Consider the following 20737-nt stretch of genomic DNA (forward strand, 5'->3'; position numbering starts at 1 on the left):
TCCCTCCCTCTTGACAGGTTACAGTGCCTATAACCCTAATGCACTGCAGTTTGTATATTTCAATATTCCTTGTACTAGATCAGGTTTGGTTCACATTTAATTCAATAGTCAATATCTTATCAAAATCTACTGACATACAAAAAATTCATACAATTGGCAACATTTTGATTTACTCACCCACTGGACATAGCCGTTTTATTAACTTCCTAACATCTTTTCTGTATACAATTCATGAACTTATGTACAGATTCTCAAGCAGTACATTACAGTACTGTATACGGTTGGCAAATGCACCTCAGAGCTGCAGTGTTTAAAGGTAAAATTGCTAATTTTTTGCCAACCTTTATGGTAAGAACATTATTTTTTTGGTGTAGAGTCTCAAGACTGCTAGGAAATATTTATATTTTTGAGTGATGTAGATGGATTAGTCTGTGCTGACTTGCACTGTTATACAGTGTCTGTGCAGCAGAGATTGTACCAGTAAAGAAAATTATAGTACTGTAGAAGGGACATTCTTAGTTTCTAGATAATGTCAAGAGACTGTATTGTGTATGGAAGTGTGTATGAGTACTCACACAAAAAAGCAAAGCAACATTCCAGTGGTAAACACTAGAGCAATTTATGTTCCAAATGTAAATCATATTCTGTTCAATATTTTCCTTTCATATATTGTTCTAAACATTGTAACACAGACTTGTTTGGCTGTGAGTGTGTGTAGCCTATGCAGTGGCCATCCCTTGACAGTATACCACTATTAATTTTTAGTCTCCCTGAGCACAGGAATTAACACTCCTCAGATACCTTACACAGATTAACAGTAATGAAGGAAGAGGTGTTTGGTTCCAAGTGATAAGTTTGCCATGCTGAAGGAGACGAGACATTTAAAGACTGTAAGTGGTAGGGAGAACCCGTACTAATGGAAGCTTGTCTGTTAATATCGTTACCACAAGACAAAATGTAATGTTTCAACACCACAGCTGTGAAAAACCTTGGTAATATCTCATTTACAATAATTAGTGTTCAGTGGGTGAGGGGAAGTTTGGCGTACAAAGTAACCTGTACAGTATACCTGATACTGTAACAAAGCTGTTACAGTTATTAGGCAACTTATATACCATAAACTCTCCATTCACAAGGTCAGTAGTCAGATTCAACATTTTGATGTCTACCTGATCAATCAAACTCAGTGTGTGTGTGCGTGCATGCATGCATGTCTCTGTCTTTCGCTCTCTGTCTGTCTCACTTTAAATGTCTGAAGTGAGTCGTCTAGGCCTGGGTCCCTACACTCTGACTGGGGCAATAAAGGATTAGATGATGGATGGATGAGTATACAATCTCTCTTTCAACCAAGATGAATGATTTAAGTAGGTACCACTGAGTTACATACCTCAGTTATTACTGCATGTTAGTCCCAGATCTTTCTAATCAAACACAGCAGCCAAAATCAGAGTTTATGGTCTGTTACCAATGTGCAGTTACACCACTTTGTACTAGGCATATAAGAGGCAAACTTCCCCTTTTAGAGCTGTGAGCAAGAAGATAATTATAAGCCTGTATATAAGACAGATATTTGTGCAGAAACTTCAAGTAGATTTTACCATCAAGTATCAAGAAAATTGTCTGACTTAATGATTGTGATGGAAATGTACAAAATTGTCCAGTATGTCTGTAGGTTATAGGAAAGCTTTTAGTGTCTGCCGTGCTTTTACAAACATGTGACAGTGCTCTAATCACGACAGAATTTTAATGTACAGTGTGTGGTTACTTGTAGTAGTTTATATTTCCTCTCTGTTTTAAGTCCCTACAATCACCAAACCAATGTTAACAGTAACCTTCCTAGTAATCTCAATTCCGTGCTGTATTTCTGTCATTTTGGAGATTTCATAATGCCTCTTTCTCAGCAAAATATTTTGCCTATTACATCTTATTTTCCTCTTGTAAGATGCTGTTATTGTGAATGCCTAATGCCAATCTGTCTGGCTGAGCAGACCCACTGACCACAGGTAAGCAACTGGTTCTATGGATCCGTCCTACAGGTACGGTATAGTACATACACTGTACAGAGAACTGGTACCCCTTATTGGTAAAAAGTGTTTCACCGGGATAGGACCAGGGTTGTTCTCAGGGCAAGGTGCAGGAAGCATGAGGAGGTTTGGCTCCTGAGTGGACAACTCAGCTGCTCCACCCAGGGTCACAATGCCACCACATGCAGGCTCCTCTTCAGCACCTGCTTTTGTAAATTACTGATGCAAACTAAGGCCATACTTGAAATAAAGAAATATTAAGGAGAAAGATAAGGTGTAATATGCATACCTTAATTGCAGAGAAAAATGTACTGTATTATGAAATCTCCAGAGCCATTCAAAATATGGCCCTTAGTGTAATGGTTATGTGTAATGATTTGTACAATATCCTGACCATTACCCCTGTACTGCACCAATACACCCACAACATTTGGGTTATGGAGGCACTTGTATCACACCTATCAACAGCCTTACCCTTCTCTACATACACACTTTTATACATCTTGGCAGTTCACATCACTACACATGCACACACACAAATGCTCATCACAACCATACACAATAGACCTGGCTCACTTACTTGTACATCCCCCTACCTTTACATAATACATCCCTCACTTCCTGGTACCTTTGTCGTAAATTGTTTCTGAAGCCCTATCCACTCGGTTATTGTCGGGTGTCAGTAACTGAACATAATCTATCTATCTATCTATCTATCTATTGCCAGACGCCTCAATCCCGTTGGGGTGGCCACAAACAAATCGCCTCCAAGTCGCCCTGTCCCCCACCATTTCACTGCCCTGCTCCCAACTCACACCCCCCTCTCTCATATACCTCTCCACCCCATCCCTCCATCTCATCCTCGGCCTCCCCCTCCCTCTTCCCCCATCCACCTCACTCACATACACTCTCTTCGTCAGTCTTTCACCCTCCATCCTCTTCACATGGCCAAACTGAACATAATGAGCCCATAATTAGCTAGTGAGCAATCATAACGAGTCCACACTAGAACATCTCGCTCATCCGCACATAACTTAGTGACAACAAAATTACTCTCTTGTGGCTCTATAAACAACAGGATGCTGTTGTGGGGTTCAAATAAATATGTCAATAAAAAATAAATCAATAAAAATCCCAATATCAAGAATGACACTGAGGTTGAAGTACGTCACCAATATGGAATGGAAGAAAAAGCAATTGGACCGGAGATGTGGAATTAGTGAGCTGAAGAGGGAGGGGGAGGCCGAGGATGAGATGGAGGGATGGGGTGGAGAGGTATATGAGAGAGGGGGGGGGTGAGTTGTGAGCAGGGCAGTGAAATGGCGGGGGACAGGGTGACTTGGAGGCGATTTGTTTGTGGCCACCCCAAACGGGATTGAGGCGTCTGGCAATAGATAGATAGATAGATAATAATAATATAATAAATAAATCAAGTGAGGTGGTAGGGCTACAGAGGTACATAGTATCTGGTACAAACACATAAATACACAAACCTATACAAGCCATATCTACATCACAACTTTTAACTCCCTCACTCCAATAATATTCATATTTTATTGTTGCTACCGTACTTTCAGAGGTTTGAATTAAGTTTGGCTGAGACTTTTCACACTGGATGGGTTAAGTGGGGCTTGCAATAACCTTTTCAATATGAGAGGCCTTTCTTAATATGAATTTGGAAGTAGCAAGACTAATTTTAACTAACTGATCATCACTGAGTTGTCTTTATCTGTGGCAGTGCGTATGCACCTCTAGATCCTACTAGATATTTTGAACTTTTCTACAAGTTAGCTAGTCAGATCACCAAATATTTTCATGACTCAGAGGCAAATATCTCTTGCCTCTTTCAGGTTTAGAATTTTGTAGAATCAACTGCATTTGTTTGTTTGTTTTTTAATAGGTAAATTTTGCACTGTTCAACCAAAGTGAAAATTCAAACTGTCACTTTACCTAGTTCCAGACTGTGTTATTAGGGTAAAATATTTAAATTTTCTGTTGTGTGTTTTGTCTGATGTGAATGTACTCAGTGCAAGAAGACTACAGGTGTTGCTAAAAATAAGGCTTGTGGAATTTAAAGAATGGCATGCCAGTGTTTATAAGATTTAGAGCATACTGTGAGTTAACTGTACTCAACCATATTAATTTTAGGTCATACAAAATGAATAACAGGACATGCTGCAGGTTGTACACGAGTGACTACATCATTACTGTAAAGAAATTCAAAAGAGTTACCAGTACTGCACCGTGACTAATCCCTTCAGCCTAACAACTGCTCTGATATTTGACTTTTACTAACCTCCAGACCATTATATTTAATCTATCTATCTATCTATAGCCTGACGCCCTAATCCCACAAAGGGTGGCCGCAGACAAAACGCCTCCAAGTCACTCTGTCACCCACCATTTGACTCCCCTCCCCCCAACTCACCCCCCCTCCCTCATATACCTCTCAACTCCATCCCTCCACCTCATCCTCGGTCTACCTCTCCCTCTCCCTCCCTCCACCTCACCTACATACACCCTCTTAGTCAGTCTTTCATTCTCCATTCTCTCCACATGTCCAAACCACCTCAGTGTATTTCTCCTAATCTTTTAATCTTTAATACAGAAGATATTTTTAAAACTTGGGGGGGTTCAATATCAGACAAATTACCTTCTTCTCAGCTAAAGATCCGCCCTATACTGAATAAAATTATCTGGTGGTGGTGTGCTTAGAATACCAAATGCTATCACGTTGAAGGGGTTAACTGATGAGAACCCACTTTACTGACTGGCAAAAGTATGCAGACCCAAGAGCCATTCTTTCTGCACACCCTCTACACACACTTTAGCTGGAGGGTAATAAAGGACAAGACCCTATACCTAATGCATACTTATCTAAAGTTAACACCACCAATGCAGATGGCTGTTATTTTACTCTTACTATCTCCAAGTGATTTTATTTAGCTCAGGAATGATGTTTCAACCTGGGGACACAGATATAGCCTACAATAACCCTATATGACTAAGGTTCTTAAGCTAAATGAAACTGTTCAGCAGCCACAATAATAAAACGTACATTGTTCCGCCCTACCTCACCACATCCTAGGGTTGGAAAAGAGGTTTAGATGATGATGAGGATGAATTATTTAACCGAGTCCAACTGTGAAGTGTTTGGCAGCTCCTGGATATGTAAACAATCTCACACACTACTTAAGCAACAGAAAATTAATGAATATACCCCAAGCCATTTGTAACTCAGTGTACACCTTGCTCATACGTTACTCCTGAGAGGCGTAGTGTTGGTGCTGATACTGTCAATACCTGCAATGTATGGTGAGCAACTGTGCTGGTGTGTGTACGGTAGTGTATGGAAGGAGCGTACTTGGAATACCCTGATATAGTATTAATGATACTCCTGTAATATACCAAAAATACTGGTGAAGCACTTAGAAATAACTGAGTATAAAACCAAACACAACATACTTAGTTTCTACTCAACTAGGTCAAATTTTTATAACTTATATTGTACTTATTTCTGCTTCCACATGTTTTTTCCTGACTGTAAGTCTGTGTGTGCCAAAGACAAAATGCATAATAAAGGTCATTGTGACTACATGACTCTCTCTTATCCTATTTTTTTACAGGTAATGAGAGCACTATTTTACAGCATAACACTGGTTTATATTTCATACATACATATTAAAATAATGTTTGCCACAGAGAGGTATGCAAACACAGAATCCATCCATCCATCATCCAATCCTACATTGCTCCATGAGGAGCGCAGGAGCCCGGGGCTAGGCAGAAAAGTTCTGGTAATCTGAAAATTTGTACTTATCAAGAAGTCATGATGGAAATGGCAAAGATGAAAAACATCACTGTTTAAAACAGCATTATTTTTCAGGTCATTTGCTTAGTTCATATGATGCACGTTTTTATACTGGCATAGAGTACTTTATGTGTGTTCAACTTTTGTGATTCTCTTTTTCAGTGACAAATAAAAGGTACCATATCCAGTCTTTCCTTTACATGCAAAGCCCCACATCCACTGCGAGGCTGGACTGCACTGAATTAGGTCTGGCTTACGGAAAACAAGTCTACAGTATTCATTACATGCCAATTCTCCCACCAGTTCTGAGGTTGGGCTATGTGGAATTTGTTTTGACTAGTGGGAAACAAATCTGTAGTGTCCTTCATTGACTTTCATGCTGCCTGATGTAAGCCAAGTCGAATGGGGCCCAGTAAATCTCACAACCACCTACACACACCTCTGCTCATAAATGCTCAAAAGCCTTTACTGCTTTTGCTGAGTACCTGTACTTCAGCACAAATTACATTATGTAATCTTGTACAATACAATCTACTAAATCCACAAAACTGTCTGAACATAGTGGTTACCAGTTAGGCAAAAGGGCAATGGCCAAAGTTGAAAACATGACAGGATGAAGGACTAAAACAACAACAACTATATATACATTACTAACCTACTGATGAAGCAGTGATGATGCAGGCGTCTGATGATCAAACCGACACTTCTGATGATGGTTTGACATGTTGGGGAAGCTTCTGGAGTTCATGCTGTGGATGATACACTCATTAGCAAAGCAAAAACTATTCAATATTAGGCAATGTCAGCATTAAAAATAAATTACTTGACTGCAATCCAATACACTGATGTTAGTAACAAACCATACAAAGTATGGCTGTATGCACAAGTTAGAGTAAGCACTTCACTCATGCATTAGAAATCTATCTATTTCTATTTTTCTATTGCCAGACACCATAATCCCGTAAAGGGTGGCCATTTGACACTGAGTTAGTTGTTTTACAGGGAGGGGCACCAACCCTCCACCAACCCACTTGTTGACACGTAGGGAGCACGTATGGTTTGGTTATATGGTTACCACCCAGCGTTGTAAATGGTTTCTTGGCTTACAGGAAACCATTTGGCTTGTCACTCAATGTAAAGCCACCTGTAAAGGAAAGAAAAGGCATAAGAAGTGACAGGAAAGATAGGAGAAATAGGAAGAGAGGAGGGCAGGCACAGAAAAAGAATGATAAAAGCTAAGGAAGTAGGCAGCACTACATCAAGTGAGTGGATGATGGTCACAGAGAATATTCATCACCATTACCATCATCATAATCTGTGACACTTGCTCCCTACTGCAAACCCTCCACTGACAAGGATAACCAGGAGAAATGTCTCCAGTCTACACTGTTTTCTCACATACCCCTCCCCTCTCTCTCTCTCTTACACCCCTCTTCCTTTTCCTTCTTCCCTCACCAATGGACTGCTTCATTCTCTTCTTCCCTAGCAGATATGGTTGGCCTTTTCCTATATTAGCCATCTCTTAATCAGGACAACTTTGGTACTTTATTCCAGCAAATGCCAAACATTATTCAGCCGAGAGAGAGTACATAACCATAAAATTAATACTGGTACCCTCTCACACTTGACAACTCTTGTATTCTATTCTAGCTAATGTTATATGCTTTTATTCACCTGAATGGGAGTCACAGGAGGGTGATGGAGTTAATGTCTATCTATCTATCTATTGCCAGACGCCTCAATCCCGTTTGGGGTGGCCACAAACAAATCGCCTCCAAGTCGCCCTGTCCCCCGCCATTTCACTCCCCTGCTCCCAACTCACACCCCCTCTCTCATATACCTCTCCACCCCATCTCTCCATCTCATCCTCGGCCTCCCCCTCCCTCTTTCCCCCTCCACCTCACTCACATACACTCTCTTCGTCAGTCTAAAAACAAACCCTCAAGGAAGTAACAAAGAAGTTCACTTAAACATATAGATGCAGCTCTTCTTCTACACATAACTATACTACCTACTACACACCATGTCCCAGAAGCTATTCAAAATCCTAGAAAAGGGACCTGTGTACTGTAAAGAGTACCTAGTCACTCTACAAGGTAAAAATGTGAAAAATCTAAAAAAGAGTTCACAGAAGGCCAAGAAAGCATTCATTACAATTAAAGGGTTAAGGCCAGGGCATCCATCAAGCAGCCTAAGGGCAAAATGTGGCCTACCTCAGATTATCAAATCAATTGGTAACAAGTAAATCATTAAGATACCTTACTGACTCCCCACAACCTCTTTCTCTTCACATTGTTGCAGCTCTATCCTCCTACTACTGCTTTTCACTGATCGCTGCTTTTCTGAAATGTCTACTATAACCTTCCCCAAGTACAATGGGTGTGAAGTATTCATCTATCAATGCACTGTCACCTTTTTCTGTCCAGTTCTTCAACAAAGGAAGTAATCTATATTCTCAAGCTTTCATGTAAGCAATGGGCCAACTCTGGAACACTCTTCCACAATATGAATTTCTCTCTGCCTACAACCTTAATTCTTGTGCATCCAATTTGTCCAATTACCTCAAAATGAACACACCTTGATTTTGGTTCTCTTGTTTATTTTTTCGACGAGAAGAGAAATTTCTTTGCAGGCTTCAACCATTTGGCTCGTTCCTTTTTTTAAATACTGTATTATTATTATTATTATTATTAATAAAACACAAAGAAAACTAGCAAGTATGTCTGGCCTAACCACATACCTGCTGTTACCATTTTTTAAAAATAATCAATAGAAAATCATACAACACTACATTTACTATGCCCCATAATGAAAGACAGTACAAATAAATATACAGAATATATTCTTCTCCATAATTAAAGATGGCAGACATAAACATACTCTGCCTCAAGAGGAAAGATGGCCCATATAAACACACCTGTACTTTGCCCCATAAGCTATGAGGGTGGACATAAACATATCTGTACTGTCCCATATAGAAAGATGGCAACTACACATAAATGTACTCTGCACTGTGAGGAAGGAGGGTGGTGGGGGACAGGCAGTGAGATCCCTGATAAAGGTGAGTGCTGCCTTGTACTTCCAGCTGGGAATGCAGCACCACCAGATAAGAAAATGTTTTGGCTACTTGGAGAACTCTGCTTAGGGCTAGAAACTCTAGGGGTATATCATCAGTGGCAGAGGCTCTTCACAGCACCTCTTCCTTAGTGATTTAACTGGCACTTTACACAAACACACATCCCTCTTTTTATTTTATTTATATTGCTTTCCTATCAGCATAATTTGCATCAATAATATACAAGAGGACATTAAGGTGTTCTGTGCATAACAAATTTCTATGGAAGAGGTGCTAAAAATCTGAAAAACCACAGAGAACAGAACCCTAAGATGCTAAAAAGTATAAATAACAACATGTGGAGGTTTTCCTTTACCAGCACAACATGAAGAACTCTGCTTATGGATTGTAAACTCTGAGAGGCTATAATGTGCAGATATTTAAAACGAAAAAACAGGCATTATTCTATACCAATGATACTCAAAGGATTCTGCTGATCGGTATGGAACTCTTGAACATTAAAAAGAATTCTACAGTACCCAGAATAATAAAATAAAAAATAATTTGATTTTACACCAGGTATCCCCGAAGGGCTAAGGCGTTGCCCCTGGGTAGAGGACTTTGGATTGGAGCGTGTAGCATTTTATGACTGGATGCCCTTCCTGATGTCTACCAATGACCCTTGGGTGGATTCGATCCTCCGACCCTTCGGCCAGAGAGGAGCGCTCTAACCCACTGAGCCACAGCTGTACCCAGAAATCTACATATTTAAAAAAATCTCAAGGTTTTATGCACAGTCAAGGGCAAAAGTCTATCTCCTTTTCCACTGCATCTCCTTCACGCTTAGGCATGTCCATCACTTTCCTCCCTGATGCATTACTAAAAGAGCAACATGTGCAGACAGAAAAATATACCACAACTCTCACAGTTTAGGATATCAGCCAGCAGAGGAAAGCGAGAAGTAGGAGAAGTGAAATATTAAGGCAGAGAAACATACAAGCCTCTCTCAGCTTAAGAATACTAACCTGCTGAGGAAAGTGACAAGATGAAGAGGTGAAATATTAGGGCAAAGAAACATAACAAGCCACTCTCAGTTAAGGAATATTAGCGAAAAAGAGAAAGTGACAAGCAGAGGAGGTGTAATATTAAGGCTGAAAAACACCCCAAGCATCTCACATCTTAGGAATTTTAACCAGCAAGAATAATGGAAAGCAGAAGAGGTGAACTATTTGAGCACAGAAACAGACAAAGGCTCTCACAGTTAAAGAATACTAGCCAGCTGAGGACAGTGTAAAGGAGTATGAGTGAAACATGATGCAAATCTTTATCACCAACTGCACCGCAGCTATCTGAAGGGTTTTGTTTAGGGTGAGACACTCTATAATGCTAAAAAGAAAATGCTTAATGCATAAAAATTTATCCTCATCATTATCCTGACCCTATTTCCCATCACAAAAATGGAGGGTAGGATTCTAGAGTATAGAAATGTAAAAAAACAACAGCCAATTATACATCAATGCCTTCAAGGTGTAGGGAGCCTGGGGCTAGGCTATTGGAGTCAAGTATACTTGAGGGCAGATGACCAGCATACTTCCCATACCTCTGGGGTGTAGGACTTGAGGTTAGACTACTAAGCACAGTATATTTAAGAGCAGATGACCTGCCTGCATCTCTTGATGGTATTACATGACTGAAAAGTCTCCAGTCACCTCTCAAGGATCAAACCTATGCAGGGCTGCCACTCCAACTGGAATGCTCTAACCACCAGACACCTTGCCACTCACCACAGCTACTCAAAGGCTTATGTTGTGGGTGGAAAATTGCAAGATGTTAAAAGGACTTCCTTATGCCTAGAAATGTATCCTCATCCTAACTGTATTTCCCACCACCAAAATGGTAGGCAGGATCCTAGAAATGTAAAAAATAACAAAACATGACACCTTATAATTAACAACGCTACTCAGGAAGTACTGCATTAAGTTTCAGCCGACAATCAAATACAATTTTCAAAATATGTTTTACATTGTCTGGCTGAACTGTGGAGGGGGGGGTTCTCTACAATTTTTCTGTCATAAACAACTCACTTACTACATTAGGAGGCAGGATAGTTACTAAGTACAGTAACAGACAGCTCAGGAATTTGCAACAAACATTTCAAAAAGAGAACCCTCAATAGAAATCAAACAATGTCATAAAACACATTTCAATTTTTGAAATGATTCTGCTAATTTAGTGCACTCTGGTATGTATTGTTTACTGGCTTCACTTCATAACTCTAAAGTTCATGACATGGCACCTGACGCTCCATAGCTATGCACTCCAATGCCCAGCAATTTCATTACCAAATAATATTTTCTTACACGACAGATGGGAGCACCCATCATCCACTCACTCAGTGAAGTACTGCCTTCGGGTCTCTCTACACTACGTGACAGGCCAAATGGTTTCTTGTGAACCAAGAAACCATTTACAATGTTGGGTTGGGTAGTGCCTCGCTATGCAGTCCCTTATCCCTGGGGTCACACTCAATTACCTCATCCCCGGTCTTTTTCGGTCTGCCTCTTACAACCCTACATCAGATGTTCACTCTTCTCACCTTCCCCACCCAACTGTCATTCTCCATCCACTCCCCATGCCCAAACCATCTCAATCCATCCCTCCTCATCACAACACCAATGCACTCCAGTCCCATCCTTCCTCTCAACTCTTCAATCATAATCCCCCACGACTAGAAGAAAATGACAAATCCCATTTTGCCTTCATCCAAGTGTAGGGACCTGAGATTAGGCTACCATTAATTCAGACCAGAGCCCCTGGTGCCTCAACATGACAGAAAAACCCCTGGCCATCTCCTGGACTTCAACCACAGCATATGCCACAATATGCTCTGACCAGGGCACTCTACTAATTGCACCACCAGATGTAATTTACTTGGACTTGGTAGGTGGTAAAATGGGGACTTATTGCATAATGATTCCTGACCTTCAGCTCAGATGCACAATGTTCACAACCACCCTGGCTTTCATTCATCAAACATTCAAATTTCAACAATACGCTTAAATGGTTCTCACCCTGGTAACTTTCATAGCGACACCCTCTGGAAGATTACGCTGGATATACTCAAGGTAGGTGTAGCAGTAGACTGTGTGAGGCGCGGGAGTGATAAAGTGAGGAAATGGGTTCTGGCTTCATACTGCACTCGGTGTTTCTTGTGGATGTGCACCGACTTCAGTAATGTCCACCGTTTTATGTGCTTTGTGGGCCAAGCTCTGTGAAAGATATAAGCTTTTATACTGATTTATATTTTTCTCTATTGGGCTATAGAGTTACTTGTGGAAAGGCATACAGATATTTCTTAAACTATATTTCAGTTAAACAGGGAGGCTTGATCCTGCAGCTGGATACCTTCACATGGTGGAACTGACATAGCAAAAACTGCCTGGTTATTCAAACATTCTCAACTCCATCCCAATCCCCCTAAAAGAGGATGGTGAACTGTAAGAGAAATCCAGTTTCAATCTACAGTCCACCCAGATCACATTCAGATAAACCTGGGGTCACAAGTTCACAACAACAACAACAACAACACAGAGGATTCAACTTTTGTCTTATGGCTTACAGCCTTGGTGGGGAGAAGCTGAGTTTTCAAGTCTGTAATTACTGAAACTTTTTTTTTAACCTAGGGATAAAGGAGACTAAATGCCACCAATGAATTCCACATGTTTCACAAGAAGCTACCAAAAGAGGTGAGAGTAGGAGTTTGGAAGTACTGTGCCCCCTCCCCCTTTGTTCCCATGTAGAGATACGACACGCTCACCACCCAACACCTGTGCTTTGAACAACCTCATTCCTCTTATACCATGTAAGGGGAGAATGTACAACTGCAGATGAAATTACTACTTCACTCTTTCGTCAAACGGTTAGGTGACCCCACCATAACATTCTGAAACTTTGCTGGGCACCACAGATTGCACCACTGGGTTTTAAAACTCACTGTTCACTAACCTCATTATTTATCCTACTGATTTATAGTATTGAAATGTATCAATATTTATGCCTATAATTCTACCTCAAGATTTCTTTCTCCTTGGCACAAAACAGATGCAACAGCCTTCTTAAACATTTTCCCACCCTATGTGAATGCAAAAAAAACTGCTCTAAAATGATGGTGATACTGCCACAATTACAATGCTACTGAATAAGGTAGGTATAAGACTAATCTACTGCCTATCTTTAGCTAACAACCTTTATCCACTACCCAGAAAATGTTACAAAGACAATGAAGGTGTGTAAAAATTAGTCACCAAGTCTCTACGATTACATATTGTTTGTATTACAGTATTTCTTCTGCCTAAAGACATTTACATTCAGCTACGGCAAGATTTAGGATGGGGGTTGGTAGAGATATGTTTACCATGTTGAATAAAACCATCTGAAGGTAACAAGAACAAACTATAAAAGGACGAAGCCATATGGAAAGGTTACGTATAAATGAGGCTTGGGGTGGAAGACAATGAAGTGGACTTAAAGACATTTACATTCAGCTACGGCAAGATTTAGGATGGGGGTTGGTAGAGATATGTTTACCATGTTGAATAAAACCATCTGAAGGTAACAAGAACAAACTATAAAAGGACGAAGCCATATGGAAAGGTTACGTATAAATGAGGCTTGGGGTGGAAGACAAGGAAGTGGACTTATGATTAACAGGAAGGTAGGTGGTGGCGACCATCATCCACTCACTTGATGTAGTGCTGCTTACTTCCTTAGCTTTTATCATTCTTTTTCTGTGCCTGCCCTCCTCTCTTCCTATTTCTCCTATCTTTCCTGTCACTTCTTATGCCTTTTCTTTCCTTTACAGGTGGCTTTACATTGAGTGACAAGCCAAATGGTTTCCTGTAAGCCAAGAAACCATTTACAACGCTGGGTGGTAACCATATAACCAAACCATACGTGCTCCCTACGTGTCAACAAGTGGGTTGGTGGAGGGTTGGTGCCCCTCCCTGTAAAACAACTAACTCAGTGTCAAATGGCCACCCTTTACGGGATTATGGTGTCTGGCAATAGATAGAATGAGCATAAGTAAAAGAGGGTCACAGTGTCAAGACAATGGGGACATAAAGAGAGAGAGAGAGAGAGAGAGAGAGAATGTGTGTGTTTAGGGGCTCTGAGTTTTGCTTCCTCATTCTCCAGTGTTTCTTTGGATGTTATTCATGGAAGTTGGTATTTATCAACTTTTTATGTTCACCAAAGGATTGCTTAAAAAAAACTGCACTGATATTTTTGCAACTTAAGCACATATGACGTAGTTCATTTACATAATGTTTTTGACATATCAGATAGAGCCAGGATATCGGGGGCTTGAATGGTGAGCGAATCGAAGCGTGGCCCATTGGATCGGGCAAATTTGGCCTGTCTGGACGTTGTTACTGTGCACTCTGCCCTAGGGTGGGAAAGGAGGTCCGGATGATGATGATGACTGACCTTTTTTCCCACATGGCTAGGGTAAGGTATGATCCTTAACATAATGGATGGATGGAGAAGCTGCAATGAATTATAAATGATATGAAATTGGAGATGCTATGGAACACTTGGAATGAGGAGATGCCAAGAGAGGGGTGGAAAAGTAGTAAGACCAACCCTCCACCCACCTATGTCTCTGTTATGCAATCTTCTCCTCCCCCATCAGGAGCACAGGGGCCTGGGATGGGCTAATTAATTTAGATAATTAAAGCAAGAGTCATTATATCACTCACACTTGAATGGTATTCTGTATGCAATAAACCCCAACTACATCTCATATTTAAAGCCTGATGTGTCACATATGGTTAATAAGACAAAAAGTAGGTTGAACTAACATGTCCTGAACTGTACTTCCGAGGTGAGATGCAGCGGTGGAGAGGAAGGTGAGGTATGATGGTAGCACCGCTGGGTCATGTCCTCGGCACTCCACATCAATTACGCTATACAGACGGTCAGGCTCACCATCATCCACAACCTGCAATAATATCATTACCTATTAACACTTTCACTCCAGTGATGTACTTTATGTTTCTGCTAGCCCTAGATGATGTTATTTAGCCAAGGCAACACTTTTTCACAGTGGAAGGCAAACAACGTATACCTTCAGCCCTTTGCCAAAGGTTAAAATATGCTGCATTAATAAATTTGTCTAGTTTTAGCAAGAATACAATAAAAATGTCACCTGACCAAAGGTGTTAAGAGGAAAAGCTGGTACCGTAACTACTGATCAACATCTTTTTCTTGTCACACACCAGTACAGGGTAGTTACATAAGTCTTGTCATACACAGTCATTCATAATTAAACATGCCTGATATACTGTACAGCATATATACAAAATATTGTATCCAACTGGAAAAATTAAGCCAAAAAACATAGTACAGTGCTATACTGTACACTTACAACACAATGACATACATCTGCAAACTCTGGTTATATGCAGGATTGTCATTACTTACTTGATTAACTCTGTGATTTACAGAAATCTATCTATCTATCTATTGCCAGACGCCTCAATCCCGTTTAGGGTGGCCAAAAACAAATCACCTCCAAGTTGCCCTGTCCCCCGCCATTTCACTGCCACGCTCTCAACTCACACCCCCTTCTCTCATAATTTCCCTGTTCTTTCTCTAACTCTGTCTATAAGTATCCTACCATACACTTTTCCTATTATACTAAGAAGACAAATGCCCCTATGATTACCACACACTTCTTTTTCCCCTTTTCCTTTGTACAAGGGAATAATTTTATGGTATAACTAACAGCTAAACAGAGCATCTTCACACTGCCTTGTATGCAAACAATATCCATATTAAAATTATAAAACATAAAAGAGAACATTAGGCTGACAGAGATGTCAAAAAGTCTCTTAAGCCCACAAGACTGTGGCCACAAGGGCAGTACTGTATTATCAGCTTGGGATGCCTTTTAGCACCTCTTCCTTACTAGTTCACTTTTGAAAAAAAGACATCAATATTCATGTTATGTAAGCAGTATACATCAATAATAAAGACATGAATGACATACTGTAACGGGGTGTATAAAAGCCCGCACTGCCTAGATGCAAAGAGGGGACCCTGTCTTTGGCTCAGTGGTAACGTGTGCGTGTATCAAGCACGAGGGTCTGAGATCGAATCTTGGTCAGACCAGTGATTAATTTGTTAAGTTTCAGTTCGGTTATTACAATACCACTGTATATTTGAGTGTAATGTACTGTGCAAATTAAATAAATGAGTATGAGTACCAGGAAGTCTCCTAAGCTGACGAGACCATAATCAAATGGCAATATTCATATGCTGTCTATCATACAGTACTGGAAGATGCTAAAGATATTGGAAGATGCTAAAGGTGATCAGAAAGAAATTCTGATGCATATATTATTCTCTTCAGGGAGAAACATCAGCATCATCATCACCATTAAAATCACAATCATCATTACCATCTTCTTGGCCCTATGCTGTCTATCATACAGTACTGGAAGATGCTAAAGATATTGGAAGATGCTAAAGGTGATCAGAAAGAAATTATTATTCTCATATATTATTCTCTTTTGGGAGAAACATCAGCATCATCATCACCATTAAAATCACAATCATCATTACTATCTTCTTGGCCCTTTTTTCCACTTAAAGACAGGGTTATGTAGGATCCAGAAACAAGGAAATAATAAGTACAAAGGTGATAGAATTATGAACTTGTGTTATTCTTACTCAGTGCAACTTTGCTTATTCACTCTAACCAGGCCTATATGTATTCTGCCTATCTTATCTTGGCCTAAAACTGCCATCTCCATCTTGCATTTTGATCAGTATCATGAGATTAACAATTGAATATAGAGCAAGTCATAATAAAGTGCTATGGAAATGGTGTAGAACCATACTATTGCTGTTATAGAAAAATAAGCTGTAACAAAGAGATTAACACTAGATTATGGTGCTAGTTACAAAGAAGTGCTATGGAAGGGCTGTACAACCTTAGTTACGTATACTGTCTTACTTTGCAATGAAGTGGAAAGAAGCTACATCTGTCACACCAGTCCCTGTTATGAACACTTCTTTACACCTCTCTATGTCATCGTCTCTTCTTTCATGCCCCTGTTCCTTGTCTGATTCTATTAATCCATACAGTACCAGGTTATTTAGCCTACTTTTTTCTGTGTTCTTCCTCTCTAATAATCTCAAGTACTGTTTCTGTAACCTGTTTGACTAGACTTTCTTTTGCATTTCCATATATTTCATCCACTATATGTTCTAATGCACTAAACCTCTCCTTCAAAACTTCCATTTCCTCCTTTAATGCTTGATTTTCCTCCCTAAGTCCCCTATTTTCTTTTCTCATGTCTTTCACCTCAGTGAGCCAGTGATGACCCTCGCACGAAGACCTCTGGTCAATAGTGAGAAGGTGAAGGAAGAAGAAGTGAGAAGGTGAAGCATGGCGGGGAAAAGAAGTTCTGCAAGCACGTCTTTTACGGAGGAAAGTCTCAAAATGAGGGGAAAAAAGGAAAAAGAAGGAAGCGACAACTGCAAAGAGTGCAAAAGACGGGTTGGAGATGGAGAAAACGCAATACAGTGTGATAAATGTGAATACTGGTTCCATGCTGGATGCCAGAAGGTTCCTGTGGACTTGTATAGAATTTTGAGAAAATATGAAAAAGAGATGATGTGGTTCTGCAACAGGTGTAAACAGGCAGTGGAGTGCATGATAAGGGATGTGAAACAACTAAAAGAAAAGAATATAGAATTGGAGAAAAGAATAGAAAATATGGAAAAAAAAGTGGGAAAAATCGAGGCAGGAGATAGTGGACGAGGTGACTGCCAGAGTGCTAGATATAACAGACCAAGCGGCTGTGGTAGAAACTGCAGTAAGGCAAACAAAAGAGGAAATAAAGGAAGTGGAAGATAAGAAATACAGGAAAAACAATGTAGTTATGTACAATATTGAAGAATCAAGACAAGAAAATGCAGAAGAGAGAATAAAGGAAGACAGAGAGAAATGTGAGGACATTGTAAAAGAGGCATTGGGCATAAAGGAGAGTGAAATTCAACAGGTAATAAGGCTGGGAAAGAAGCAAGAGAATGAAAAACCGAGACCACTGTTAGTGAAACTGAAAGAAGAAAAAGTGAAGTGGTTAATCTTGAAGAGAGGAAAAAATCTAAAGGATGAAGAAGAACAAAAGAGAAACAAAGTGTTCATAACTAAGGACATGACAAAACAGGAACGAGAACAAGAGAGGAAATTGGTGGAAGAGTTAAAGGAGAAGAGAAATAACGGTGAGAATGGATGGTATATAAAAAAACGGAAAACTGTACAGGGCAAATGCAACGAGAAAGAAGCAGTAAAAGTCAAAAGAGTGTCAGAAGAGAGAGGAAAACCCCAAGTAGTGATAAAATTGTTGAATGTACAAGGGCTGACAAAAACGAAGCAGTACGAAATAGAAAATTTAATAGATCATAATTCTGTGGAAATCTTGTGCCTAACAGAAACTCAAAACAGACAAGAAAAAGTAGCATGGGGAGAAAATATTGTGACTCACCAAGAAATGAGAGAATGGCAGGATAAAAAAGGAAGAGGTCTGCTGATAGCTTATAGACAGAGCAAAGAGACTGAGTTAGAAAAGGTAGAACCAGTGCATAAAGATGTGCTGGAAATCAAGGGAAAAATCTGTGTATTTTTCATCAGAATAATTGTGGTTTACATGAGTACTGGCAATAAGACAGAAGACCGTGAAAGAAACAAGAAAATCCGTACTGTAGTAGAAAAGAAAATTGAAAATCATAATCCAGAATGGGGTCTGTTGATCTTAGGAGACTTCAACGGCCACCTAGGTTTTCTTGGTAGCCAGGAAGTGGACAGTAATGGGAGGATGGTAATAGATTGGATGACTGACTACAGCCTAATACTGCTGAACGGTGATGCGGGATGTACAGGCCTGTATACTTGGAGCCGAGGAGACCTAAAGAGTGCCATAGACTTCATGTTAGTGAATGCAGCACTGTATGACAGATTTATGTGTATGGAGGTAGATGAAAAGAAGGAAAAATATGACATCTCCGATCGTTGTTTGGTGGTGGCTGGCTTTAGAGGGAATGAACAAAAGAAATTCAGTAAAAATCAGTGGACAGTGCAGAAGTACTATAAGACTGATGAGGAATCCCTGCAATCATTCGTAAAGGAGGTGGAGAGAATACTATCACAAGAAAACATAAATAACGTCACTGAGCTAAATAGAATAATTAAGCAGGCAGCTGACCAAATACTCCAGAAAACATCTATCTATCTATCTATCTATAGCCCGACGCCCTAATCCAGCAAAGGGTGGCCAAAGACAAAACGCCTCCAAGTCGCTCTGTCACATACCATTTGACTACCCTCCCCCCAATTCACCCCCCCCCTCCCTCATATACCTCTCAACTCCATCCCTCCACCTCATCCTCGGTCTACCTCTCCCTCCACCTCACCTACATACACCCTCTTAGTCAGTCTTTCATTCTCCATTCTCTTCACATGTCCAAACCACCTCAGTGTATTTCTCCTAATCTTTTCAACCACATCCACATCTACCCCACAACGTTCCTTCACTTCTTCATTCGTCAACCTGTCCCTCCACGTCACTCCACATGCTCCTCTCAAGTAACTCATTTCCACTGCTCTCACTCTTGACTTGTTCCCCTCTTGCAAGGTCCATGCCTCGCTTCCATACGTTAGGGTAGGGATCACAATACTATCATGCAGTGACTTCTTAACTTTCATACTCACCTCCCTATTTCTCATCATTGCTTTCAGTGTACCAACGACCTTCCTTCCCTGCTGTACCTTTTCACGTACTTCATCCCCCAAAGTTCCATCCTTACTCATCACATGTCATATTTAAGCCTCATATTTAAAGCCTGATGTGTCACATATGGTTAATAAGACAAAAAGTAGGTTGAACTAACATGTCCTGAACTGTACTTCCGAGGTGAGATGCAGCGGTGGAGAGGAAGGTGAGGTATGATGGTAGCACCGCTGGGTCATGTCCTCGGCACTCCACATCAATTACGCTATACAGACGGTCAGGCTCACCATCATCCACAACCTGCAATAATATCATTACCTATTAACACTTTCACTCCAGTGATGTACTTTATGTTTCTGCTAGCCCTAGATGATGTTATTTAGCCAAGGCAACACTTTTTCACAGTGGAAGGCAAACAACGTATACCTTCAGCCCTTTGCCAAAGGTTAAAATATCCATCCATCCATCCATCCATTGCCAGATGCCATGTATCCCAGACAGGATGGCCAAGGGCTTAGAGTTAATTGTTTTACAGGGAGGGGCACTAATCCTCCACCAACCCCACTTGACGTAGGGATGCCAACAGCATCTGGTGTTCCCAGGCGGTCACCCATCCAAGTACTAACCAGACCCAACGTTGCTTAAATATGCTGCATTAATAAATTTGTCTAGTTTTAGCAAGAATACAATAAAAATGTCACCTGACCAAAGGTGTTAAGAGGAAAAGCTGGTACCGTAACTACTGATCAACATCTTTTTCTTGTCACACACCAGTACATTTCGGCAGTTTTGAGAAATCGTCCCATTTACGAAAATCTCTGATCGTTCGGCAGATTTTCCGATTTTTTTTGTCAGTCTTGAAATTCTCCATAAGGACCCTCTACTGCTGGGGACTTCTTCCAGCAGTAGCAGAGTCCAATCAACCCCTTCTATTGTACATATGTAATTAAGGAACCTACTATAAGTTTAGGTAAGTGCATGTGAACTTGTAGGCCTACTGTACCATTACATTTATATACAGTATGTTCACTAATTTCTTTATTTTTCATAT

General features: G+C 40.4%; 1 pseudogene; it reads right to left on the minus strand.

The window, feature by feature from the left end:
• Positions 1-6527: 6527 nt before the first annotated feature.
• Positions 6528-19986, minus strand: LOC145389552 (small ribosomal subunit protein uS10m-like; annotated as a pseudogene).
• Positions 19987-20737: the final 751 nt, after the last annotated feature.

Source organism: Coenobita brevimanus, unplaced genomic scaffold (assembly GCF_032717465.1).
Source record: "Coenobita brevimanus isolate Jiangsu-jjx unplaced genomic scaffold, ASM3271746v2 jjx.HiC_scaffold_1242, whole genome shotgun sequence".
NCBI classification, from domain to species: domain Eukaryota; kingdom Metazoa; phylum Arthropoda; class Malacostraca; order Decapoda; family Coenobitidae; genus Coenobita; species Coenobita brevimanus.